The sequence below is a fragment of the Rattus norvegicus genome, chromosome 12 (assembly GCF_021556685.1).
Source record: "Rattus norvegicus strain SHRSP/BbbUtx chromosome 12, alternate assembly SHRSP_T2T, whole genome shotgun sequence".
Classification (NCBI taxonomy): domain Eukaryota; kingdom Metazoa; phylum Chordata; class Mammalia; order Rodentia; family Muridae; genus Rattus; species Rattus norvegicus.
Genome location: NC_141545.1, coordinates 7698006 through 7723743, shown reverse-complemented (window position 1 = coordinate 7723743; position 25738 = coordinate 7698006). Strand labels below are relative to the sequence as shown.

The window sequence follows — 25738 nt, the reverse complement described above, 5'->3', positions numbered from 1 at the left end:
GTGATTCCAGACTGCCCCTACGAGCCTAAACCCTGCAACCCTGCTCCCGGACCCCGACCTAGACACCCCCCTTCATGACTGTCAGCAGGAGCTCACTAAAGAGTGGCATAAAGATCGGACTGATCAGCCAGCAGAGGGGGTAGATGCCATCTGGTTCATAGATGGGAGCAGCTTCTTACAGAAGGAAAAAGATGGGCTGGGGCAGCAGTGGTAGATGGAAACAGAGTCATATGGGCTCAGGCCCTACCAGAAGGCACTTCTACTCAGAGAGTAGAGCTCGCTCCCCTCACCAAAGCCCTTGAACTGAGAAAAAGACTTAACATCTCTGTGGACAGCAGCAGAGGGGCCTGCTGACATCTGAGGGCAAGAAAAAAAGAGATTCTGGCTCTGTTAGGGGCCCTCCATGACCCAGCCAGGCCGAGGAAGAGACTCTGGTACACCTCAACGAGAAAGAAGATCCTGCTACAAAAATAGGCAGAGGCCATGATAAAACAAATGCATCAATAGACTCACTTAGGGGTAAGCAAACTCATCCAGACGTTTTCAAAAACTAAATATTATGTCACAGGTCTCAAGTATCTCGTGGAACAGATAGTGCACTGATGTATACCATGCCAAAAGGTAACTGTTTTCAGGAAAGTTGACTCTGGTAGGAGGCTCCGTGGGGAACAACCTGGATCCTACTGAGAAGTGGACTTCACAGAGATAAAACCAGGAAAATATGGTTATAAATGTCTCCTAGTGTTTATAGATATCTTTTCAGGAATAGATAGAAGCTTTCCCCACCAAACAAGAGACGGCCTCTACAATCATCAAGAAGATACTGGAAGAAATCTTCCCCCGATTTAGAATGCCCAAGGTAATCTGGTCAGACAACAGCCCTACTTTCGTTGCCAAGGTAAGCCAGGGTGTGGCCAAGTATTTAGAGGTCAATTGAAAATTACGTTGTATTTACAGACCTCAAAGTTCAGGACAAGTAGAGTAAATAAATAAAATTCTAAAAGAGACCCTGACCAAATTAACCATGGAGACTGGCACAGACTGGGTGACACTCCTTCCCTCTTGCTCTCTTTAGAGCAAGAAATACCCCTTCCAGATTCAGCTTTACCCCCTTTGAGATCTTATATGGGGCCTCAGCTCCCCTGACTGTATTAGATGATGTTACTGAACCAACATGTCATAGTAATAATGATTTGTATGCCAGGCTAAAAGACCTACAGGTGATATAGAAAGAAATCTGCTCACAGCTGACAGCAGCCTATGCCCCGGGGACCCCCGAGACATGTCATCAGTTCCAGGTTAGAGACTACAGCTACACTGAGCCCAGACACTCGAGCCTCGCTAGAAAGGACCGTACCTGGTGCTGCTGACCACCCTGACAGCCGTCAATTCTCAGCCCTCACCAGCAGCGTACTAGCTGTTGGGGCTGAGAGCTGGGACCTAAGGGACACTCAGATCTTCAAAAAGCTCCCTAGACTTAAGTGACTGGGAGGTTGCTATAATGCTTACTTGAGGAGTGTGTTTTAGAAACAAGAATTTCATGTTTGCCTGTTTGCCCTGGGTTCCCTCGGAATAGGTGTAAGGATAGGCTTGATTTTTATTACAAATGATGTAACATTACATATGTTAGTACTCCTAACACTTCTTGGGACTGTGCCTCAGGGATCACAACCTATATAAGTTTAGAAGTTCTAAAAGACCTTGATTTATAGGTTTAGATAGTGTCCAGATTAGAATCCTGATGCTAAAGACTTAATAAGACACAAAAGAGAGTTGAGAATTATTTCAGGCTATCTAGGTGCTACAAGGACAGCACAAGGACATCTGCTGTTGCCCTACAATGCAAGGCTTATAGAGAATTCAGAACTGCCATTGACTCAGATATAAAAAGAGTAAAAAAGACTTTTTAGCTGACCTCCAAGAATACCTAACCTCCCTCTCAGAGGTAGTCCTTCAAAATAGGAAAAGATTAGACCTAATATTCCTTAAAGAAGGAGTCTGTGTGCTACACTAAAAGAAGAATGTTGTTTCTATGCAGATCAGACAGGAATAATAAGAGATACAGACTTTCAGTCATTCAAACTTTTGTGCTGAGACAACAGTATCAGATGGTGAAACAACAAAAAACAGAGGTACCTTAACCAAGTTGAGTGGAAGATTCCACTCAAGGACAAAAAGAAAATGGGGGAATGAAAGACCCCCTCCCAGAAAGGGAATTGTACAAGCCCAAGGCCCTCAACTATAGAAGTAAAAAGTAAGTTTTTAGATATGTGGGACAAGCTGACCCAACATTTAGACAAAATAGCCCAGAAAAGAAAACAAAATGCAGAAACTAGACTAAAATATGGGCATTGCTCCATGGGCCACCTGGCGGGGAAAAAGAAACAGTCCCTGACCCCCCCGGGAGACCCGACCACCATGTACTTTTTGCTAACTCATTGTTATGATTATAGCCAAAATAGGTAACATACACGTATGCCTCATTTACTCCACCAATCACATCCCTGTAACCATGCATCTGCTTCTGTAAGCCTGCTTCTGCTCCCCAAAATACTATAAAAAGCCCACCCTGGCTCTGCTAGGCGCGCCAGTCTTCCGAATTGACTGGGACGCCCACAGATACCTGTGTATCCTGATCAATAAAAATCCTCTTGCTGATTGCAGCCTGTGGACTCGGAATGGTCATTGGGCTTGAGGATCTCCCTCCTGAGGGAAGATTCTCTCTGAGAGTCTTACACATGGAGCAAAAGTGGGTAGAGATAAAGAGAGGTCAGGTCGGTGCTGGTGCATTGATGGAGCTAAGGTGGGAGGAACAAAAGGGAACCAAGGAGGGACCACAGCTCCGAGAGCAGCGACCCAGTCACAGCTCACCGGCAAAGGTTTTTGAAAATTACACGCCTTTGTAGGCAGTTAAAATATGTACTAAAAGGTTATGATTCATGGAATCTGTTTGGTGTGGAAGTAGAATCATGGTTAGAGCTGATGTTGGCCATTAAGTCCTGCTGTGGTTTAGTCCCTGGAAGCTCTGGTTGGTTGGTGGTGTTGTTCGTATGGGGTCTCAAGTCCCTTCAAGCTCTTTTAGTCCTTTCTCTGATTTCTTCAACTGGGGTCCTGTTCGCAGTTCACTGGTTTGTTGCTGGCATTCACCTATATATCTGCCGTATTCTGGCTGTGTCAATGAATAGTTTTATATTCCTTTAAAAAAATGTCAGACAGCCTACAGCCATACCACCCTGAACGCGCCCGATCTCGTCTGATCTCGGAAGCTAAGCAGGGTTGGACCTGGTTAGTACGTGGATGGGAGACTGCCTGGGATACCGGGTGCTGTAGGCTTTTGGGGGTTGGGGATTTAATTCAGTGGTAGAGTGCGTGCCTAGCAATCAAAAGGGCCTGAGTTCGGTTCGGAGGAGCTCAGGAGCTCAGGAGCTCAGGAGCCAGTGATTTCAGGACAGCAGGGATACACAGTGAGACCATGTGCGTAACAAACCAACAGAAACCAAAACAACAAAGCAACCTTAAAAAACCCATCCCAAACCAAACCAAACCAACAAACTGAAATAGACTTTACAACTTTTTTTTAAAAAGATGTATTTCTTATATATAAGTTCACTGTAGCTGTCTTCAGACACACCAGAAGAGGGCATCAGATCTCACTACAGAAAGCTGTGAGACACCATGTTGTTGCTGGGATTTGAACTCAGAACCTCTGGAAGAGCAGTCAGTGCTCTTAACCACTAAGCCATCCTTCCAGCCCGACTTTACAACTTTTATTTTGCCTTTTTTTTTCCTTCCCCAGAGCTAAGGATCGAACCCAGGGCCTTGTGCTTGCTAGGCATGTGCCCTACGACTGAGTTAAATCCCCAACCCTAAAAATAGACTTTAAAAATGTCAGAGGAACCCCTCCTCTAGGATGTGCCTGAGCTGAAGCACACAGGCGGGAGACTCTGCAGAATCCGCGGCCCTGAGCATCTGAGTGCGCTTCAAGTCTCCGATTAAATTTTAAAAATGGCCTCCAATAAAACTACATTGCAAAAAATGGGAAAAAAAAACAGAATGGAAAGAGTAAAAGAGTTGAAGAGGCTGAGGCTGAAGAATTTGTGGTAGAAAAGTACTGAACCATTGTGTAGTGAACTATTTCTTGAAGTGGAAGGGGTTTACAGATGCCGATAATACTTGGGTACCAGGAGAAAATTTAGATTGTCCAGAATTAATTGAAGCACTTCTTCATTCTTGAAAAGCTGGTAGAGAAAACGATGGTCCAAAAAGGAAATATTTATCTGATAGTGAATCCGATGAGTGCAAATCGAAGAAGAGAGATGCTGCTGACAAGCAAAGGAGGCGAATATGAAGTGGCCTCAGATTGTCATCGCCTTCTATGAGGAGTGGCTGACTTGGCATTCTTGTACCGAAATGAAGTACAATAATTGTTTGCATATATAAATACACAATATTATATATATATATATATATATATATATGAATGATCTGGATCTTGGGTTTTGAATTACTATTGTGGATCAAATAGCATCCTGATGAAAATCACGTCTGATATGCTAGTTTTGAAAGCATTGGCAGTAGTTGGGAGATTTTTGGTTTTCGTTCTGCGTCAAAAGGCACTGACTCCTTTGAGCGAGTGAGAGCTCTCTGTAGTTGCTTCCTGTAACAGTAGAGTACTTGACACCATGTTGTATTTCCTCGGCTTGAAGAACAGCTTTTCTTAAACATTGGTGAGATTTTACAGTCATGACTCAAGTCAGAACTTATTTTTAACTGGGACACAGAAGGACCATTCTGGCTTGTGTGTGTGTGTGTGTGTGTGTGTGTGTGTGTGTGTGTGTGTGCGCGCGTTTGTTTGTATGCAGTGTATGCATAAAACACTTACATAACCTGTCTGTTTTAGCTTGCTTTTAATACTCAAAAGAGCTGAACGTGAAAACACAGGTTGATGAGAGGCCATCAGCCTGACCATTTTCCTGATACCATAACCTTTCGGATTAAGCAGAGTCTGTAATGTATTGGATAGTTTAAAAGCAAGCCCATCAGAATTGATGTATTATCAAATAAATACAGTAGTTTATTTTCATACCAACTCCACCTTCAGAAAACGGAATTAAACGAAGTAGTAGCTTGATTTAACAACAAGACTTGGCCTAGTGTGGTGGTGTGCACCTTTAATGCCAGAACTCTAGAGGCAGGTGGAGCTGTGATTTAAGAGGCCAGCTGATCTACAGAGGCAGGTCCGAGTCAGCTGTTCTGTGTAAAGGTTCCTCTGGTTGAAACATTCCTTTGTAGGAAGTTAAAATCTGTACTAAAAGGTTATGATTCATGGAATCTGTTTGATGTGGAAGTAGAATCATGGTTAGAGCTGATGTTGGCCATTAAGTCCTGCTGTGGTTTAGTCCCTGGAAGCTCTGGTTGGTTGGTGTTGTTGTTCATATGGGGTCTCAAGTCGCTTCAAGCTCTTTTAGTCCTTTCTCTGATTTCTTCAACTGGGGTCCTGCGCTCAGTTCACTGGTTTGTTGCTCGCATTCACCTATGTATCTGCCGTATTCTGGTTGTGTCAATGAATAGTTTTATATTCCTTTAAAAAAATGTCAGAAGAGCCTACAGCCATACCACCCGGAACGCGCCCGATCTCGTCTGATCTCGGAAGCTAAGCAGGGTCGGGCATGCTTAGTACGTGGATGGGAGACCACCTGGGATACCGGGTGCTGTAGGCTTTTGGGGGTTGGGGATTTAACTCAGTGGTAGAGCTCTTGCCAGGCAATCAAAATCAGGAGCTCAGGAGCTCAGGAGCTCAGGAGCTCAGGAGCTCAGGAGCTCAGGAGCTCAGGAGCTCAGGAGCTCAGGAGCTCAGGAGCTCAGGAGCTCAGGAGCTCAGGAGCTCAGGAGCTCAGGAGGAGATTTCAGGACAGCAGGGATACACAGTGAGACCATGTGCGTAACAAACCAACAGAAACCAAAACAACAAAGCAACCTTAAAAAACCCATCCCAAACCAAACCAAACCACACCAACAAACAGAAATAGACTTTACAACTTTTTTAAAAAAGATGTATTTCTTATATATAAGTACACTGTAGCTGTCTTCAGACACACCAGAAGAGGGCATCAGATCTCACTACAGATGGCTGTGAGACACCATGTCGTTGCTGGGATTTGAACTCAGAACCTCTGGAAGAGCAGTCAGTGCTCTTAACCACTAAGCCATCCTTCCAGCCCGACTTTACAACTTTTATTTTGCCTTTTTTTTTCCTTCCCCAGAGCTAAGGATCGAACCCAGGGCCTTGTGCTTGCTAGGCATGTGCCCTACGACTGAGTTAAATCCCCAACCCTAAAAATAGACTTTAAAAATGTCAGAGGAACCCCTCCTCTAGGATGTGCCTGAGCTGAATCACATAGGCGGGAGACTCTGCAGAATCCGCGGCCCTGAGCATCTGAGCGCGCTTCAAGTCTCCGATTAAATTTTAAAAATGGCCTCCAATAAAACTACATTGCAAAAATTGGGAAAAAAAAAACAGAATGGAAAGAGTAAAAGAGTTGAAGATGCTGAGCCTGAAGAATTTGTGGTAGAAAAAGTACTGAACCATTGTGTAGTGAACTATTTCGTGAAGTGGAAGGGGTTTACAGATGCCGATAATACTTGGGTACCAGGAGAAAATTTAGATTGTCCAGAATTAATTGAAGCACTTCTTCATTCTCGAAAAGCTGGTAAAGAAAACGATTGTCCAAAAAGGAAATCTTTATCTGATAGTGAATCCGATGAGAGCAAATCGAAGAAGAGAGATGCTGCTGACAAGCAAAGGAGGCGAATATGAAGTGGCCTCAGATTGTCATCGCCTTCTATGAGGAGTGGCTGATTTGGCATTCTTGTACCGAAATGAAGTACAATAATTGTTTGCATATATAAATACACAATATTATATATATATATATATATATATATATATATATATGAATGATCTGGATCTTGGGTTTTGAATTACTATTGTGGATCAAATAGCATCCTGATGAAAATCACGTCTGATATGCTAGTTTTGAAAGCATTGGCAGTAGTTGGGAGATTTTTGGTTTTCGTTCTGCGTCAAAAGGCACTGACTCCTTTGAGCGAGTGAGAGCTCTCTGTAGTTGCTTCCTGTAACAGTAGAGTACTTGACACCATGTTGTATTTCCTCGGCTTGAAGAACAGCTTTTCTTAAACATTGGTGAGATTTTACAGTCATGACTCAAGTCAGAACTTATTTTTAACTGGGACACAGAAGGACCATTCTGGCTTGTGTGTGTGTGTGTGTGTGTGTGTGTGTGTGCGCGCGTTTGTTTGTATGCAGTGTATGCATAAAACACTTACATAACCTGTCTGTTTTAGCTTGCTTTTAATACTCAAAAGAGCTGAACGTGAAAACACAGGTTGATGAGAGGCCATCAGCCTGACCATTTTCCTGATACCATAACCTTTCGGATTAAGCAGAGTCTGTAATGTATTGGATAGTTTAAAAGCAAGCCCATCAGAATTGATGTATTATCAAATAAATACAGTAGTTTATTTTCATACCAACTCCACCTTCAGAAAACGGAATTAAACGAAGTAGTAGCTTGATTTAACAACAAGACTTGGCCTAGTGTGGTGGTGTGCACCTTTAATGCCAGAACTCTAGAGGCAGGTGGAGCTGTGATTTAAGAGGCCAGCTGATCTACAGAGGCAGGTCCGAGTCAGCTGTTCTGTGTAAAGGTTCCTCTGGTTGAACCATTCCTTTGTAGGAAGTTAAAATCTGTACTAAAAGGTTATGATTCATGGAATCTGTTTGATGTGGAAGTAGAATCATGGTTAGAGCTGATGTTGGCCATTAAGTCCTGCTGTGGTTTAGTCCCTGGAAGCTCTGGTTGGTTGGTGTTGTTGTTCATATGGGGTCTCAAGTCCCTTCAAGCTCTTTTAGTCCTTTCTCTGATTTCTTCAACTGGGGTCCTGCGCTCAGTTCACTGGTTTGTTGCTCGCATTCACCTATGTATCTGCCGTATTCTGGCTGTGTCAATGAATAGTTTTATATTCCTTAAAAAAATGTCAGAAGAGCCTACAGCCATACCACCCGGAACGCGCCCGATCTCGTAAGATCTCGGAAGCTAAGCAGGGTCGGGCATGCTTAGTACGTGGATGGGAGACCACCTGGGATACCGGGTGCTGTAGGCTTTTGGGTGTTGGGGATTTAACTCAGTGGTAGAGCTCTTGCCAGGCAATCAAAATCAGGAGCTCAGGAGCTCAGGAGCTCAGGAGCTCAGGAGCTCAGGAGCTCAGGAGCTCAGGAGCTCAGGAGGAGATTTCAGGACAGCAGGGATACACAGTGAGACCATGTGCGTAACAAACCAACAGAAACCAAACAACAAAGCTACCTTAAAAAACCCATCCCAAACCAAACCAAACCACACCAACAAACAGAAATAGACTTTACAACTTTTTTAAAAAGGATGTATTTCTTATATATAAGTACACTGTAGCTGTCTTCAGACACACCAGAAGAGGGCATCAGATCTCACTACAGATGGCTGTGAGACACCATGTCGTTGCTGGGATTTGAACTCAGAACCTCTGGAAGAGCAGTCAGTCCTCTTAACCACTAAGCCATCCTTCCAGCCCGACTTTACAACTTTTATTTTGCCTTTTTTTTTCCTTCCCCAGAGCTAAGGATCGAACCCAGGGCCTTGTGCTTGCTAGGCATGTGCCCTACGACTGAGTTAAATCCCCAACCCTAAAAATAGACTTTAAAAATGTCAGAGGAACCCCTCCTCTAGGATGTGCCTGAGCTGAATCACATAGGCGGGAGACTCTGCAGAATCCGCGGCCCTGAGCATCTGAGCGCGCTTCAAGTCTCCGATTAAATTTTAAAAATGGCCTCCAATAAAACTACATTGCAAAAATTGGGAAAAAAAAACAGAATGGAAAGAGTAAAAGAGTTGAAGATGCTGAGCCTGAAGAATTTGTGGTAGAAAAAGTACTGAACCATTGTGTAGTGAACTATTTCGTGAAGTGGAAGGGGTTTACAGATGCCGATAATACTTGGGTACCAGGAGAAAATTTAGATTGTCCAGAATTAATTGAAGCACTTCTTCATTCTCGAAAAGCTGGTAAAGAAAACGATTGTCCAAAAAGGAAATCTTTATCTGATAGTGAATCCGATGAGAGCAAATCGAAGAAGAGAGATGCTGCTGACAAGCAAAGGAGGCGAATATGAAGTGGCCTCAGATTGTCATCGCCTTCTATGAGGAGTGGCTGATTTGGCATTCTTGTACCGAAATGAAGTACAATAATTGTTTGCATATATAAATACACAATATTATATATATGTATATAAAATATATATATATATATATATATATGAATGATCTGGATCTTGGGTTTTGAATTACTAGTGTGGATCAAAGAGCATCCTGATGAAAATCAAGTCTGATATGCTAGTTTTGAAAGCATTGGCAGTAGTTGGGAGATTTTTGGTTTTCGTTCTGCGTCAAAAGGCACTGACTCCTTTGAGCGAGTGAGAGCTCTCTGTAGTTGCTTCCTGTAACAGTAGAGTACTTGACACCATGTTGTATTTCCTCGGCTTGAAGAACAGCTTTTCTTAAACACTGGGGAGATTTTACAGTCATGACTCAAGTCAGAACTTATTTTTAACTGGGACACAGAAGGACCATTCTGGTTTGTGTGTGTGTGTGTGTGTGTGTGTGTGTGTGTGTGTGTGCGCGCGCGTTTGTTTGTATGCAGTGTATGCATAAAACACTTACATAACCTGTCTGTTTTAGCTTGCTTTTAATACTCAAAAGAGCTGAACGTGAAAACACAGGTTGATGAGAGGCCATCAGCCTGACCATTTTCCTGATACCATAACCTTTCGGATTAAGCAGAGTCTGTAATGTATTGGATAGTTTAAAAGCAAGCCCATCAGAATTGATGTATTATCAAATAAATACAGTAGTTTATTTTCATACCAACTCCACCTTCAGAAAACGGAATTAAACGAAGTAGTAGCTTGATTTAACAACAAGACTTGGCCTAGTGTGGTGGTGTGCACCTTTAATGCCAGAACTCTAGAGGCAGGTGGAGCTGTGATTTAAGAGGCCAGCTGATCTACAGAGGCAGGTCCGAGTCAGCTGTTCTGTGTAAAGGTTCCTCTGGTTGAAACATTCCTTTGTAGGAAGTTAAAATCTGTACTAAAAGGTTATGATTCATGGAATCTGTTTGATGTGGAAGTAGAATCATGGTTAGAGCTGATGTTGGCCATTAAGTCCTGCTGTGGTTTAGTCCCTGGAAGCTCTGGTTGGTTGGTGTTGTTGTTCATATGGGGTCTCAAGTCCCTTCAAGCTCTTTTAGTCCTTTCTCTGATTTCTTCAACTGGGGTCCTGCGCTCAGTTCACTGGTTTGTTGCTCGCATTCACCTATGTATCTGCCGTATTCTGGTTGTGTCAATGAATAGTTTTATATTCCTTAAAAAAATGTCAGAAGAGCCTACAGCCATACCACCCGGAACGCGCCCGATCTCGTCTGATCTCGGAAGCTAAGCAGGGTCGGGCATGCTTAGTACGTGGATGGGAGACCACCTGGCATACCGGGTGCTGTAGGCTTTTGGGGGTTGGGGATTTAACTCAGTGGTAGAGCTCTTGCCAGGCAATCAAAATCAGGAGCTCAGGAGCTCAGGAGCTCAGGAGCTCAGGAGCTCAGGAGCTCAGGAGCTCAGGAGCTCAGGAGCTCAGGAGCTCAGGAGCTCAGGAGCTCAGGAGCTCAGGAGCTCAGGAGCTCAGGAGGAGATTTCAGGACAGCAGGGATACACAGTGAGACCATGTGCGTAACAAACCAACAGAAACCAAAACAACAAAGCAACCTTAAAAAACCCATCCCAAAACAAACCAAACCACACCAACAAACAGAAATAGACTTTACAACTTTTTTAAAAAAGATGTATTTCTTAAATATAAGTACACTGTAGCTGTCTTCAGACACACCAGAAGAGGGCATCAGATCTCACTACAGATGGCTGTGAGACACCATGTCGTTGCTGGGATTTGAACTCAGAACCTCTGGAAGAGCAGTCAGTGCTCTTAACCACTAAGCCATCCTTCCAGCCCGACTTCACAACTTTTATTTTGCCTTTTTTTTTCCTTCCCCAGAGCTAAGGATCGAACCCAGGGCCTTGTGCTTGCTAGGCATGTGCCCTACGACTGAGTTAAATCCCCAACCCTAAAAATAGACTTTAAAAATGTCAGAGGAACCCCTCCTCTAGGATGTGCCTGAGCTGAATCACATAGGCGGGAGACTCTGCAGAATCCGCGGCCCTGAGCATCTGAGCGCGCTTCAAGTCTCCGATTAAATTTTAAAAATGGCCTCCAATAAAACTACATTGCAAAAATTGGGAAAAAAAAAAACAGAATGGAAAGAGTAAAAGAGTTGAAGATGCTGAGCCTGAAGAATTTGTGGTAGAAAAAGTACTGAACCATTGTGTAGTGAACTATTTCGTGAAGTGGAAGGGGTTTACAGATGCCGATAATACTTGGGTACCAGGAGAAAATTTAGATTGTTCAGAATTAATTGAAGCACTTCTTCATTCTCGAAAAGCTGGTAAAGAAAACGATTGTCCAAAAAGGAAATCTTTATCTGATAGTGAATCCGATGAGAGCAAATCGAAGAAGAGAGATGCTGCTGACAAGCAAAGGAGGCGAATATGAAGTGGCCTCAGATTGTCATCGCCTTCTATGAGGAGTGGCTGATTTGGCATTCTTGTACCGAAATGAAGTACAATAATTGTTTGCATATATAAATACACAATATTATATATATATGTATATAAATATATATATATATATATATATATATATATATATATATATATGAATGATCTGGATCTTGGGTTTTGAATTACTAGTGTGGATCAAAGAGCATCCTGATGAAAATCAAGTCTGATATGCTAGTTTTGAAAGCATTGGCAGTAGTTGGGAGATTTTTGATTTTCGTTCTGCGTCAAAAGGCACTGACTCCTTTGAGCGAGTGAGAGCTCTCTGTAGTTGCTTCCTGTAACAGTAGAGTACTTGACACCATGTTGTATTTCCTCGGCTTGAAGAACAGCTTTTCTTAAACACTGGGGAGATTTTACAGTCATGACTCAAGTCAGAACTTATTTTTAACTGGGACACAGAAGGACCATTCTGGTTTGTGTGTGTGTGTGTGTGTGTGTGTGTGTGTGTGTGTGTGCGCGCGCGTTTGTTTGTATGCAGTGTATGCATAAAACACTTACATAACCTGTCTGTTTTAGCTTGCTTTTAATACTCAAAAGAGCTGAACGTGAAAACACAGGTTGATGAGAGGCCATCAGCCTGACCATTTTCCTGATACCATAACCTTTCGGATTAAGCAGAGTCTGTAATGTATTGGATAGTTTAAAAGCAAGCCCATCAGAATTGATGTATTATCAAATAAATACAGTAGTTTATTTTCATACCAACTCCACCTTCAGAAAACGGAATTAAACGAAGTAGTAGCTTGATTTAACAACAAGACTTGGCCTAGTGTGGTGGTGTGCACCTTTAATGCCAGAACTCTAGAGGCAGGTGGAGCTGTGATTTAAGAGGCCAGCTGATCTACAGAGGCAGGTCCGAGTCAGCTGTTCTGTGTAAAGGTTCCTCTGGTTGAAACATTCCTTTGTAGGAAGTTAAAATCTGTACTAAAAGGTTATGATTCATGGAATCTGTTTGATGTGGAAGTAGAATCATGGTTAGAGCTGATGTTGGCCATTAAGTCCTGCTGTGGTTTAGTCCCTGGAAGCTCTGGTTGGTTGGTGTTGTTGTTCATATGGGGTCTCAAGTCCCTTCAAGCTCTTTTAGTCCTTTCTCTGATTTCTTCAACTGGGGTCCTTCGCTCAGTTCACTGGTTTGTTGCTCGCATTCACCTATGTATCTGCCGTATTCTGGCTGTGTCAATGAATAGTTTTATATTCCTTAAAAAAATATCAGAAGAGCCTACAGCCATACCACCCGGAACGCGCCCGATCTCGTCTGATCTCGGAAGCTAAGCAGGGTCGGGCATGCTTAGTACGTGGATGGGAGACCACCTGGGATACCGGGTGCTGTAGGCTTTTGGGGGTTGGGGATTTAACTCAGTGGTAGAGCTCTTGCCAGGCAATCAAAATCAGGAGCTCAGGAGCTCAGGAGCTCAGGAGCTCAGGAGCTCAGGAGCTCAGGAGCTCAGGAGCTCAGGAGCTCAGGAGCTCAGGAGCTCAGGAGCTCAGGAGCTCAGGAGCTCAGGAGCTCAGGAGCTCAGGAGGAGATTTCAGGACAGCAGGGATACACAGTGAGACCATGTGCGTAACAAACCAACAGAAACCAAAACAACAAAGCAACCTTAAAAAACCCATCCCAAAACAAACCAAACCACACCAACAAACAGAAATAGACTTTACAACTTTTTTAAAAAAGATGTATTTCTTATATATAAGTACACTGTAGCTGTCTTCAGACACACCAGAAGAGGGCATCAGATCTCACTACAGATGGCTGTGAGACACCATGTCGTTGCTGGGATTTGAACTCAGAACCTCTGGAAGAGCAGTCAGTGCTCTTAACCACTAAGCCATCCTTCCAGCCCGACTTCACAACTTTTATTTTGCCTTTTTTTTTCCTTCCCCAGAGCTAAGGATCAAACCCAGGGCCTTGTGCTTGCTAGGCATGTGCCCTACGACTGAGTTAAATCCCCAACCCTAAAAATAGACTTTAAAAATGTCAGAGGAACCCCTCCTCTAGGATGTGCCTGAGCTGAATCACATAGGCGGGAGACTCTGCAGAATCCGCGGCCCTGAGCATCTGAGCGCGCTTCAAGTCTCCGATTAAATTTTAAAAATGGCCTCCAATAAAACTACATTGCAAAAATTGGGAAAAAAAAACAGAATGGAAAGAGTAAAAGAGTTGAAGATGCTGAGCCTGAAGAATTTGTGGTAGAAAAAGTACTGAACCATTGTGTAGTGAACTATTTCGTGAAGTGGAAGGGGTTTACAGATGCCGATAATACTTGGGTACCAGGAGAAAATTTAGATTGTTCAGAATTAATTGAAGCACTTCTTCATTCTCGAAAAGCTGGTAAAGAAAACGATTGTCCAAAAAGGAAATCTTTATCTGATAGTGAATCCGATGAGAGCAAATCGAAGAAGAGAGATGCTGCTGACAAGCAAAGGAGGCGAATATGAAGTGGCCTCAGATTGTCATCGCCTTCTATGAGGAGTGGCTGATTTGGCATTCTTGTACCGAAATGAAGTACAATAATTGTTTGCATATATAAATACACAATATTATATATATATATATGTATATAAAAATATATATATATGAATGATCTGGATCTTGGGTTTTGAATTACTAGTGTGGATCAAAGAGCATCCTGATGAAAATCAAGTCTGATATGCTAGTTTTGAAAGCATTGGCAGTAGTTGGGAGATTTTTGGTTTTCGTTCTGCGTCAAAAGGCACTGACTCCTTTGAGCGAGTGAGAGCTCTCTGTAGTTGCTTCCTGTAACAGTAGAGTACTTGACACCATGTTGTATTTCCTCGGCTTGAAGAACAGCTTTTCTTAAATACTGGGGAGATTTTACAGTCATGACTCAAGTCAGAACTTATTTTTAACTGGGACACAGAAGGACCATTCTGGTTTGTGTGTGTGTGTGTGTGTGTGTGTGTGTGTGTGTGCGCGCGCGTTTGTTTGTATGCAGTGTATGCATAAAACACTTACATAACCTGTCTGTTTTAGCTTGCTTTTAATACTCAAAAGAGCTGAACGTGAAAACACAGGTTGATGAGAGGCCATCAGCCTGACCATTTTCCTGATACCATAACCTTTCGGATTAAGCAGAGTCTGTAATGTATTGGATAGTTTAAAAGCAAGCCCATCAGAATTGATGTATTATCAAATAAATACAGTAGTTTATTTTCATACCAACTCCACCTTCAGAAAACGGAATTAAACGAAGTAGTAGCTTGATTTAACAACAAGACTTGGCCTAGTGTGGTGGTGTGCACCTTTAATGCCAGAACTCTAGAGGCAGGTGGAGCTGTGATTTAAGAGGCCAGCTGATCTACAGAGGCAGGTCCGAGTCAGCTGTTCTGTGTAAAGGTTCCTCTGGTTGAAACATTCCTTTGTAGGAAGTTAAAATCTGTACTAAAAGGTTATGATTCATGGAATCTGTTTGATGTGGAAGAGGAATCATGGTTAGAGCTGATGTTGGCCATTAAGTCCTGCTGTGGTTTAGTCCCTGGAAGCTCTGGTTGGTTGGTGGTGTGTTCATATGGGGTCTCAAGTCCCTTCAAGCTCTTTTAGTCCTTTCTCTGATTTCTTCAACTGGGGTCCTGCGCTCAGTTCACTGGTTTGTTGCTCGCATTCACCTATGTATCTGCCGTATTCTGGCTGTGTCAATGAATAGTTTTATATTCCTTAAAAAAATGTCAGAAGAGCCTACAGCCATACCACCCGGAACGCGCCCGATCTCGTCTGATCTCGGAAGCTAAGCAGGGTCGGGCATGCTTAGTACGTGGATGGGAGACCACCTGGGATACCGGGTGCTGTAGGCTTTTGGGGGTTGGGGATTTAACTCAGTGGTAGAGCTCTTGCCAGGCAATCAAAATCAGGAGCTCAGGAGCTCAGGAGCTCAGGAGCTCAGGAGCTCAGGAGCTCAGGAGCTCAGGAGCTCAGGAGCTCAGGAGCTCAGGAGCTCAGGAGCTCAGGAGCTCAGGAGCTCAGGAGCTCAGGAGCTCAGGAGCTCAGGAGCTCAGGAGCTCAGGAGCTCAGGAGCTCAGGAGCTCAGGAGCTCAGGAGCTCAGGAGGAGATTTCAGGACAGCAGGGATACACAGTGAGACCATGTGCGTAACAAACCAACAGAAACCAAAACAACAAAGCAACCTTAAAAAACCCATCCCAAACCAAACCAAACCACACCAACAAACAGAAATAGACTTTACAACTTTTTTAAAAAAGATGTATTTCTTATATATAAGTACACTGTAGCTGTCTTCAGACACACCAGAAGAGGGCATCAGATCTCACTACAGATGGCTGTGAGACACCATGTCGTTGCTGGGATTTGAACTCAGAACCTCTGGAAGAGCAGTCAGTGCTCTTAACCACTAAGCCATCCTTCCAGCCCGACTTTACAACTTTTATTTTGCCTTTTTTTTTCCTTCCCCAGAGCTAAGGATCGAACCCAGGGCCTTGTGCTTGCTAGGCATGTGCCCTACGACTGAGTTAAATCCCCAACCCTAAAAATAGACTTTAAAAATGTCAGAGGAACCCCTCCTCTAGGATGTGCCTGAGCTGAATCACATAGGCGGGAGACTCTGCAGAATCCGCGGCCCTGAGCATCTGAGCGCGCTTCAAGTCTCCGATTAAATTTTAAAAATGGCCTCCAATAAAACTACATTGCAAAAATTGGGAAAAAAAAAAACAGAATGGAAAGAGTAAAAGAGTTGAAGATGCTGAGCCTGAAGAATTTGTGGTAGAAAAAGTACTGAACCATTGTGTAGTGAACTATTTCGTGAAGTGGAAGGGGTTTACAGATGCCGATAATACTTGGGTACCAGGAGAAAATTTAGATTGTCCAGAATTAATTGAAGCACTTCTTCATTCTCGAAAAGCTGGTAAAGAAAACGATTGTCCAAAAAGGAAATCTTTATCTGATAGTGAATCCGATGAGAGCAAATCGAAGAAGAGAGATGCTGCTGACAAGCAAAGGAGGCGAATATGAAGTGGCCTCAGATTGTCATCGCCTTCTATGAGGAGTGGCTGATTTGGCATTCTTGTACCGAAATGAAGTACAATAATTGTTTGCATATATAAATACACAATATTATATATATGTATATAAAATATATATATATATATATATATATGAATGATCTGGATCTTGGGTTTTGAATTACTAGTGTGGATCAAAGAGCATCCTGATGAAAATCAAGTCTGATATGCTAGTTTTGAAAGCATTGGCAGTAGTTGGGAGATTTTTGGTTTTCGTTCTGCGTCAAAAGGCACTGACTCCTTTGAGCGAGTGAGAGCTCTCTGTAGTTGCTTCCTGTAACAGTAGAGTACTTGACACCATGTTGTATTTCCTCGGCTTGAAGAACAGCTTTTCTTAAACACTGGGGAGATTTTACAGTCATGACTCAAGTCAGAACTTATTTTTAACTGGGACACAGAAGGACCATTCTGGTTTGTGTGTGTGTGTGTGTGTGTGTGTGTGTGTGTGTGTGTGCGCGCGCGTTTGTTTGTATGCAGTGTATGCATAAAACACTTACATAACCTGTCTGTTTTAGCTTGCTTTTAATACTCAAAAGAGCTGAACGTGAAAACACAGGTTGATGAGAGGCCATCAGCCTGACCATTTTCCTGATACCATAACCTTTCGGATTAAGCAGAGTCTGTAATGTATTGGATAGTTTAAAAGCAAGCCCATCAGAATTGATGTATTATCAAATAAATACAGTAGTTTATTTTCATACCAACTCCACCTTCAGAAAACGGAATTAAACGAAGTAGTAGCTTGATTTAACAACAAGACTTGGCCTAGTGTGGTGGTGTGCACCTTTAATGCCAGAACTCTAGAGGCAGGTGGAGCTGTGATTTAAGAGGCCAGCTGATCTACAGAGGCAGGTCCGAGTCAGCTGTTCTGTGTAAAGGTTCCTCTGGTTGAACCATTCCTTTGTAGGAAGTTAAAATCTGTACTAAAAGGTTATGATTCATGGAATCTGTTTGATGTGGAAGTAGAATCATGGTTAGAGCTGATGTTGGCCATTAAGTCCTGCTGTGGTTTAGTCCCTGGAAGCTCTGGTTGGTTGGTGTTGTTGTTCATATGGGGTCTCAAGTCCCTTCAAGCTCTTTTAGTCCTTTCTCTGATTTCTTCAACTGGGGTCCTGCGCTCAGTTCACTGGTTTGTTGCTCGCATTCACCTATGTATCTGCCGTATTCTGGTTGTGTCAATGAATAGTTTTATATTCCTTAAAAAAATGTCAGAAGAGCCTACAGCCATACCACCCGGAACGCGCCCGATCTCGTCTGATCTCGGAAGCTAAGCAGGGTCGGGCATGCTTAGTACGTGGATGGGAGACCACCTGGGATACCGGGTGCTGTAGGCTTTTGGGGGTTGGGGATTTAACTCAGTGGTAGAGCTCTTGCCAGGCAATCAAAATCAGGAGCTCAGGAGCTCAGGAGCTCAGGAGCTCAGGAGCTCAGGAGCTCAGGAGCTCAGGAGCTCAGGAGCTCAGGAGCTCAGGAGCTCAGGAGCTCAGGAGCTCAGGAGCTCAGGAGGAGATTTCAGGACAGCAGGGATACACAGTGAGACCATGTGCGTAACAAACCAACAGAAACCAAAACAACAAAGCAACCTTAAAAAACCCATCCCAAAACAAACCAAACCACACCAACAAACAGAAATAGACTTTACAACTTTTTTAAAAAAGATGTATTTCTTAAATATAAGTACACTGTAGCTGTCTTCAGACACACCAGAAGAGGGCATCAGATCTCACTACAGATGGCTGTGAGACACCATGTCGTTGCTGGGATTTGAACTCAGAACCTCTGGAAGAGCAGTCAGTGCTCTTAACCACTAAGCCATCCTTCCAGCCCGACTTCACAACTTTTATTTTGCCTTTTTTTTTCCTTCCCCAGAGCTAAGGATCGAACCCAGGGCCTTGTGCTTGCTAGGCATGTGCCCTACGACTGAGTTAAATCCCCAACCCTAAAAATAGACTTTAAAAATGTCAGAGGAACCCCTCCTCTAGGATGTGCCTGAGCTGAATCACATAGGCGGGAGACTCTGCAGAATCCGCGGCCCTGAGCATCTGAGCGCGCTTCAAGTCTCCGATTAAATTTTAAAAATGGCCTCCAATAAAACTACATTGCAAAAATTGGGAAAAAAAAAAAACAGAATGGAAAGAGTAAAAGAGTTGAAGATGCTGAGCCTGAAGAATTTGTGGTAGAAAAAGTACTGAACCATTGTGTAGTGAACTATTTCGTGAAGTGGAAGGGGTTTACAGATGCCGATAATACTTGGGTACCAGGAGAAAATTTAGATTGTTCAGAATTAATTGAAGCACTTCTTCATTCTCGAAAAGCTGGTAAAGAAAACGATTGTCCAAAAAGGAAATCTTTATCTGATAGTGAATCCGATGAGAGCAAATCGAAGAAGAGAGATGCTGCTGACAAGCAAAGGAGGCGAATATGAAGTGGCCTCAGATTGTCATCGCCTTCTATGAGGAGTGGCTGATTTGGCATTCTTGTACCGAAATGAAGTACAATAATTGTTTGCATATATAAATACACAATATTATATATATATGTATATAAATATATATATATATATATATATATATATATATATATATATATGAATGATCTGGATCTTGGGTTTTGAATTACTAGTGTGGATCAAAGAGCATCCTGATGAAAATCAAGTCTGATATGCTAGTTTTGAAAGCATTGGCAGTAGTTGGGAGATTTTTGATTTTCGTTCTGCGTCAAAAGGCACTGACTCCTTTGAGCGAGTGAGAGCTCTCTGTAGTTGCTTCCTGTAACAGTAGAGTACTTGACACCATGTTGTATTTCCTCGGCTTGAAGAACAGCTTTTCTTAAACACTGGGGAGATTTTACAGTCATGACTCAAGTCAGAACTTATTTTTAACTGGGACACAGAAGGACCATTCTGGTTTGTGTGTGTGTGTGTGTGTGTGTGTGTGTGTGTGTGTGTGCGCGCGCGTTTGTTTGTATGCAGTGTATGCATAAAACACTTACATAACCTGTCTGTTTTAGCTTGCTTTTAATACTCAAAAGAGCTGAACGTGAAAACACAGGTTGATGAGAGGCCATCAGCCTGACCATTTTCCTGATACCATAACCTTTCGGATTAAGCAGAGTCTGTAATGTATTGGATAGTTTAAAAGCAAGCCCATCAGAATTGATGTATTATCAAATAAATACAGTAGTTTATTTTCATACCAACTCCACCTTCAGAAAACGGAATTAAACGAAGTAGTAGCTTGATTTAACAACAAGACTTGGCCTAGTGTGGTGGTGTGCACCTTTAATGCCAGAACTCTAGAGGCAGGTGGAGCTGTGATTTAAGAGGCCAGCTGATCTACAGAGGCAGGTCCGAGTCAGCTGTTCTGTGTAAAGGTTCCTCTGGTTGAAACATTCCTTTGTAGGAAGTTAAAATCTGTACTAAAAGGTTATGATTCATGGAATCTGTTTGATGTGGAAGTAGAATCATGGTTAGAGCTGATGTTGGCCATTAAGTCCTGCTGTGGTTTAGTCCCTGGAAGCTCTGGTTGGTTGGTGTTGTTGTTCATATGGGGTCTCAAGTCCCTTCAAGCTCTTTTAGTCCTTTCTCTGATTTCTTCAACTGGGGTCCTTCGCTCAGTTCACTGGTTTGTTGCTCGCATTCACCTATGTATCTGCCGTATTCTGGCTGTGTCAATGAATAGTTTTATATTCCTTAAAAAAATATCAGAAGAGCCTACAGCCATACCACCCGGAACGCGCCCGATCTCGTCTGATCTCGGAAGCTAAGCAGGGTCGGGCATGCTTAGTACGTGGATGGGAGACCACCTGGGATACCGGGTGCTGTAGGCTTTTGGGGGTTGGGGATTTAACTCAGTGGTAGAGCTCTTGCCAGGCAATCAAAATCAGGAGCTCAGGAGCTCAGGAGCTCAGGAGCTCAGGAGCTCAGGAGCTCAGGAGCTCAGGAGCTCAGGAGCTCAGGAGCTCAGGAGCTCAGGAGCTCAGGAGCTCAGGAGCTCAGGAGCTCAGGAGCTCAGGAGCTCAGGAGCTCAGGAGCTCAGGAGCTCAGGAGCTCAGGAGCTCAGGAGCTCAGGAGCTCAGGAGGAGATTTCAGGACAGCAGGGATACACAGTGAGACCATGTGCGTAACAAACCAACAGAAACCAAAACAACAAAGCAACCTTAAAAAACCCATCCCAAAACAAACCAAACCACACCAACAAACAGAAATAGACTTTACAACTTTTTTAAAAAAGATGTATTTCTTATATATAAGTACACTGTAGCTGTCTTCAGACACACCAGAAGAGGGCATCAGATCTCACTACAGATGGCTGTGAGACACCATGTCGTTGCTGGGATTTGAACTCAGAACCTCTGGAAGAGCAGTCAGTGCTCTTAACCACTAAGCCATCCTTCCAGCCCGACTTCACAACTTTTATTTTGCCTTTTTTTTTCCTTCCCCAGAGCTAAGGATCAAACCCAGGGCCTTGTGCTTGCTAGGCATGTGCCCTACGACTGAGTTAAATCCCCAACCCTAAAAATAGACTTTAAAAATGTCAGAGGAACCCCTCCTCTAGGATGTGCCTGAGCTGAATCACATAGGCGGGAGACTCTGCAGAATCCGCGGCCCTGAGCATCTGAGCGCGCTTCAAGTCTCCGATTAAATTTTAAAAATGGCCTCCAATAAAACTACATTGCAAAAATTGGGAAAAAAAAACAGAATGGAAAGAGTAAAAGAGTTGAAGATGCTGAGCCTGAAGAATTTGTGGTAGAAAAAGTACTGAACCATTGTGTAGTGAACTATTTCGTGAAGTGGAAGGGGTTTACAGATGCCGATAATACTTGGGTACCAGGAGAAAATTTAGATTGTTCAGAATTAATTGAAGCACTTCTTCATTCTCGAAAAGCTGGTAAAGAAAACGATTGTCCAAAAAGGAAATCTTTATCTGATAGTGAATCCGATGAGAGCAAATCGAAGAAGAGAGATGCTGCTGACAAGCAAAGGAGGCGAATATGAAGTGGCCTCAGATTGTCATCGCCTTCTATGAGGAGTGGCTGATTTGGCATTCTTGTACCGAAATGAAGTACAATAATTGTTTGCATATATAAATACACAATATTATATATATATATATGTATATAAAAATATATATATATGAATGATCTGGATCTTGGGTTTTGAATTACTAGTGTGGATCAAAGAGCATCCTGATGAAAATCAAGTCTGATATGCTAGTTTTGAAAGCATTGGCAGTAGTTGGGAGATTTTTGGTTTTCGTTCTGCGTCAAAAGGCACTGACTCCTTTGAGCGAGTGAGAGCTCTCTGTAGTTGCTTCCTGTAACAGTAGAGTACTTGACACCATGTTGTATTTCCTCGGCTTGAAGAACAGCTTTTCTTAAATACTGGGGAGATTTTACAGTCATGACTCAAGTCAGAACTTATTTTTAACTGGGACACAGAAGGACCATTCTGGTTTGTGTGTGTGTGTGTGTGTGTGTGTGTGTGTGTGTGTGCGCGCGCGTTTGTTTGTATGCAGTGTATGCATAAAACACTTACATAACCTGTCTGTTTTAGCTTGCTTTTAATACTCAAAAGAGCTGAACGTGAAAACACAGGTTGATGAGAGGCCATCAGCCTGACCATTTTCCTGATACCATAACCTTTCGGATTAAGCAGAGTCTGTAATGTATTGGATAGTTTAAAAGCAAGCCCATCAGAATTGATGTATTATCAAATAAATACAGTAGTTTATTTTCATACCAACTCCACCTTCAGAAAACGGAATTAAACGAAGTAGTAGCTTGATTTAACAACAAGACTTGGCCTAGTGTGGTGGTGTGCACCTTTAATGCCAGAACTCTAGAGGCAGGTGGAGCTGTGATTTAAGAGGCCAGCTGATCTACAGAGGCAGGTCCGAGTCAGCTGTTCTGTGTAAAGGTTCCTCTGGTTGAAACATTCCTTTGTAGGAAGTTAAAATCTGTACTAAAAGGTTATGATTCATGGAATCTGTTTGATGTGGAAGAGGAATCATGGTTAGAGCTGATGTTGGCCATTAAGTCCTGCTGTGGTTTAGTCCCTGGAAGCTCTGGTTGGTTGGTGGTGTGTTCATATGGGGTCTCAAGTCCCTTCAAGCTCTTTTAGTCCTTTCTCTGATTTCTTCAACTGGGGTCCTGCGCTCAGTTCACTGGTTTGTTGCTCGCATTCACCTATGTATCTGCCGTATTCTGGCTGTGTCAATGAATAGTTTTATATTCCTTAAAAAAATGTCAGAAGAGCCTACAGCCATACCACCCGGAACGCGCCCGATCTCGTCTGATCTCGGAAGCTAAGCAGGGTCGGGCATGCTTAGTACGTGGATGGGAGACCACCTGGGATACCGGGTGCTGTAGGCTTTTGGGGGTTGGGGATTTAACTCAGTGGTAGAGCTCTTGCCAGGCAATCAAAATCAGGAGCTCAGGAGCTCAGGAGCTCAGGAGCTCAGGAGCTCAGGAGCTCAGGAGCTCAGGAGCTCAGGAGCTCAGGAGCTCAGGAGCTCAGGAGCTCAGGAGCTCAGGAGCTCAGGAGCTCAGGAGCTCAGGAGGAGATTTCAGGACAGCAGGGATACACAGTGAGACCATGTGCGTAACAAACCAACAGAAACCAAAACAACAAAGCAACCTTAAAAAACCCATCCCAAACCAAACCAAACCACACCAACAAACAGAAATAGACTTTACAACTTTTTTAAAAAAGATGTATTTCTTATATATAAGTACACTGTAGCTGTCTTCAGACACACCAGAAGAGGGCATCAGATCTCACTACAGATGGCTGTGAGACACCATGTCGTTGCTGGGATTTGAACTCAGAACCTCTGGAAGAGCAGTCAGTGCTCTTAACCACTAAGCCATCCTTCCAGCCCGACTTTACAACTTTTATTTTGCCTTTTTTTTTCCTTCCCCAGAGCTAAGGATCGAACCCAGGGCCTTGTGCTTGCTAGGCATGTGCCCTACGACTGAGTTAAATCCCCAACCCTAAAAATAGACTTTAAAAATGTCAGAGGAACCCCTCCTCTAGGATGTGCCTGAGCTGAATCACATAGGCGGGAGACTCTGCAGAATCCGCGGCCCTGAGCATCTGAGCGCGCTTCAAGTCTCCGATTAAATTTTAAAAATGGCCTCCAATAAAACTACATTGCAAAAATTGGGAAAAAAAAAAACAGAATGGAAAGAGTAAAAGAGTTGAAGATGCTGAGCCTGAAGAATTTGTGGTAGAAAAAGTACTGAACCATTGTGTAGTGAACTATTTCGTGAAGTGGAAGGGGTTTACAGATGCCGATAATACTTGGGTACCAGGAGAAAATTTAGATTGTCCAGAATTAATTGAAGCACTTCTTCATTCTCGAAAAGCTGGTAAAGAAAACGATTGTCCAAAAAGGAAATCTTTATCTGATAGTGAATCCGATGAGAGCAAATCGAAGAAGAGAGATGCTGCTGACAAGCAAAGGAGGCGAATATGAAGTGGCCTCAGATTGTCATCGCCTTCTATGAGGAGTGGCTGATTTGGCATTCTTGTACCGAAATGAAGTACAATAATTGTTTGCATATATAAATACACAATATTATATATATGTATATAAAATATATATATATATATATATATGAATGATCTGGATCTTGGGTTTTGAATTACTAGTGTGGATCAAAGAGCATCCTGATGAAAATCAAGTCTGATATGCTAGTTTTGAAAGCATTGGCAGTAGTTGGGAGATTTTTGGTTTTCGTTCTGCGTCAAAAGGCACTGACTCCTTTGAGCGAGTGAGAGCTCTCTGTAGTTGCTTCCTGTAACAGTAGAGTACTTGACACCATGTTGTATTTCCTCGGCTTGAAGAACAGCTTTTCTTAAACACTGGGGAGATTTTACAGTCATGACTCAAGTCAGAACTTATTTTTAACTGGGACACAGAAGGACCATTCTGGTTTGTGTGTGTGTGTGTGTGTGTGTGTGTGTGTGTGTGTGTGCGCGCGCGTTTGTTTGTATGCAGTGTATGCATAAAACACTTACATAACCTGTCTGTTTTAGCTTGCTTTTAATACTCAAAAGAGCTGAACGTGAAAACACAGGTTGATGAGAGGCCATCAGCCTGACCATTTTCCTGATACCATAACCTTTCGGATTAAGCAGAGTCTGTAATGTATTGGATAGTTTAAAAGCAAGCCCATCAGAATTGATGTATTATCAAATAAATACAGTAGTTTATTTTCATACCAACTCCACCTTCAGAAAACGGAATTAAACGAAGTAGTAGCTTGATTTAACAACAAGACTTGGCCTAGTGTGGTGGTGTGCACCTTTAATGCCAGAACTCTAGAGGCAGGTGGAGCTGTGATTTAAGAGGCCAGCTGATCTACAGAGGCAGGTCCGAGTCAGCTGTTCTGTGTAAAGGTTCCTCTGGTTGAACCATTCCTTTGTAGGAAGTTAAAATCTGTACTAAAAGGTTATGATTCATGGAATCTGTTTGATGTGGAAGTAGAATCATGGTTAGAGCTGATGTTGGCCATTAAGTCCTGCTGTGGTTTAGTCCCTGGAAGCTCTGGTTGGTTGGTGTTGTTGTTCATATGGGGTCTCAAGTCCCTTCAAGCTCTTTTAGTCCTTTCTCTGATTTCTTCAACTGGGGTCCTGCGCTCAGTTCACTGGTTTGTTGCTCGCATTCACCTATGTATCTGCCGTATTCTGGTTGTGTCAATGAATAGTTTTATATTCCTTAAAAAAATGTCAGAAGAGCCTACAGCCATACCACCCGGAACGCGCCCGATCTCGTCTGATCTCGGAAGCTAAGCAGGGTCGGGCATGCTTAGTACGTGGATGGGAGACCACCTGGGATACCGGGTGCTGTAGGCTTTTGGGGGTTGGGGATTTAACTCAGTGGTAGAGCTCTTGCCAGGCAATCAAAATCAGGAGCTCAGGAGCTCA

At 43.0% G+C, this 25738-nt stretch overlaps 1 non-coding gene and 9 pseudogenes across 1 annotated transcript; all 10 read left to right on the top strand.

Annotated features, from left to right (window-relative positions):
* Positions 1-3215: 3215 nt before the first annotated feature.
* On the top strand, positions 3216-3333 carry LOC120096126 (5S ribosomal RNA). The gene has a single exon (XR_015635011.1). It is a non-coding gene; the product is annotated as a 5S ribosomal RNA (ribosomal RNA).
* A 2269-nt stretch (positions 3334-5602) lies between these two features.
* On the top strand, positions 5603-5720 carry LOC120096034 (5S ribosomal RNA; annotated as a pseudogene).
* Positions 5721-8066: 2346 nt separating this feature from the next.
* Positions 8067-8184, top strand: LOC120096058 (5S ribosomal RNA; annotated as a pseudogene).
* Positions 8185-10489: 2305 nt separating this feature from the next.
* Positions 10490-10607, top strand: LOC120096073 (5S ribosomal RNA; annotated as a pseudogene).
* A 2383-nt stretch (positions 10608-12990) lies between these two features.
* LOC120096056 (5S ribosomal RNA) lies at positions 12991-13108 on the top strand (annotated as a pseudogene).
* Positions 13109-15468: 2360 nt separating this feature from the next.
* Positions 15469-15586, top strand: LOC120096072 (5S ribosomal RNA; annotated as a pseudogene).
* Positions 15587-18022: 2436 nt separating this feature from the next.
* Positions 18023-18140, top strand: LOC148002095 (5S ribosomal RNA; annotated as a pseudogene).
* A 2376-nt stretch (positions 18141-20516) lies between these two features.
* Positions 20517-20634, top strand: LOC148002094 (5S ribosomal RNA; annotated as a pseudogene).
* Positions 20635-23060: 2426 nt separating this feature from the next.
* On the top strand, positions 23061-23178 carry LOC148002093 (5S ribosomal RNA; annotated as a pseudogene).
* Positions 23179-25548: 2370 nt separating this feature from the next.
* Positions 25549-25666, top strand: LOC148002092 (5S ribosomal RNA; annotated as a pseudogene).
* Positions 25667-25738: the final 72 nt, after the last annotated feature.